Source organism: Lupinus angustifolius, chromosome LG06, assembly GCF_001865875.1.
Source record: "Lupinus angustifolius cultivar Tanjil chromosome LG06, LupAngTanjil_v1.0, whole genome shotgun sequence".
Taxonomy (NCBI): Eukaryota; Viridiplantae; Streptophyta; class Magnoliopsida; order Fabales; family Fabaceae; genus Lupinus; species Lupinus angustifolius.
The window spans coordinates 26,959,100-26,960,867 of NC_032014.1; the positions used below are offsets into that span (position 1 = coordinate 26,959,100).

A 1,768-nucleotide genomic window follows, 5' to 3' on the forward strand; every position below is an offset into this window, starting at 1 on the left:
AATGCCTAAACTTGTCCACGGTAACCGGTTTGGTTAACATATCAGCTGCATTTTCTGAAGTGTGAACCTTCTGCAATATTATATGCCCACAAGCTACCAACTTTCTGATCTTATGAAATGTCACATCAATATGTTTGGTCCTAGCATGATACACCTGATTCTTTGCCTAGAAGATAGCACTCTGACTATCACAATGTAGCGGAACTCCACCTTGCTCAATGCCTAACTCATTTACTAGCCCCATAAGCCACAAGGCTTCCTTAGAAGCTTCACCAGCTGCCATGTACTCTGCTTCAGTTGTGGACATAGCAACAACAGACTGAACTGATGATCTCCACATAATTGGTCCACCTACAAGGGTGAAGACAAACCCCGTTGTGGACCTTCTATCATCCAAGTCTCCTGCATAGTCCGAATCAACATAACCAATAACTGAAGGCTTACTCTGTTGGCTGCCAAACATGATACCGAGACCTGTAGTCCCCTTCAAATATCTAAAAATCCATTTGACTGCTTCCCAATGTTGCTTCCCTGGTTTCGACATGTACTTGCATACTTGACTAACTGCTTGTGCCAAGTCCGGTCTAGTAAAAACCATAGCATACATCAAGCATCCCACTTCACTGGCATATGGAACCTTTGGCATGTATTTCTTCTCTTCATATGTCTTCGGACACTGATCTAAGGAAAGCTTGAAGTGATTTTCCAATGGAGTGCTCACTACTTTAGCATTGCTCATATCAAATCTCTCTAAGATCTTTTCAACATAGCTTTGCTGGGAGAGCCATAGTTTTCTAGCTCCCCTATCCCTGTGAATCTCCATCCCAAGAATCTTCCTAGCAGCCCCTAAATCTTTCATGTCAAACTCCTTACCTAGCATGACTTTCAGCTCATTGATATCACTCAAATGATTAGCAGCAATCAACATATCATCAACATAAAGTAACAGAAAAATAAACGAACCATCGTCAAGGCTTCTCACATAAACACAGCAATCATACTCACAACGCTTATAACCAAGCTTCAACATATAAGTGTCAAACCGCTTGTACCACTGTCTGGGAGACTGCTTCAACCCATATAGAGACTTCTTCAACTTGCAAACCAAGTGACGCTGTCCAGCTGCACTGAACCCCTCTGGTTGTGTCATGTAAATTTTCTCCTCTAATTCACCATGGAGAAAGGCAGTCTTCACATCCATCTGTTCTAAGTGCATATCCCAGCTGGCGGGGCAATGGAACAAGCTCCCAAGTTTGGTTCTTCTGTAAAGACTCCATCTCCTCCATCATGGCACCCATCCATTGTTCTTTCTCCTGGCTGTTTATAGCCTCTTGAAAGCTACATGGATCTCCTGAACTGATATGGAGAGCAACTGAAGCCATATCCTCAAAGCCATATCTCTCTGGAGGTTTGATAGGACGTCTATCCCTGTCTCTAGCAAGTAGATACTCCTGCACACCTGAACTCTCTGCCTGAGAATCGTTCTTGACTTGAACTAGTGCATGGTTCCTTGCCTTTATTCACTTGAACCATTTCATTACTCACTAGAATCATATTTGAACCCAAAGTCTCTCTATTTGGCATGGGCACCTCTGTCAAAACTGACTGTTTCATCATGAAATCTTCATCAGACACTGTATCTCTGCTCAACACTACCTTTCTGGAAACTGGATCCCAGAACTTGAACCCCCTCACACCTTTGGTATATCCAATGAAGATACACCTCTTTGACTTAGGATCAAGTTTAGATCGTTCATCACTGGATACA

General features: G+C 42.8%; 1 protein-coding gene across 1 annotated transcript in view; it reads left to right on the forward strand.

Annotated features, from left to right (window-relative positions):
- LOC109350359 (sugar transporter ERD6-like 6) overlaps window positions 1-1,768 on the forward strand; it is an 11,430-nt gene that overhangs the window by 3,764 nt on the left and 5,898 nt on the right. The gene's annotated exons all lie outside the window — the stretch shown is intronic.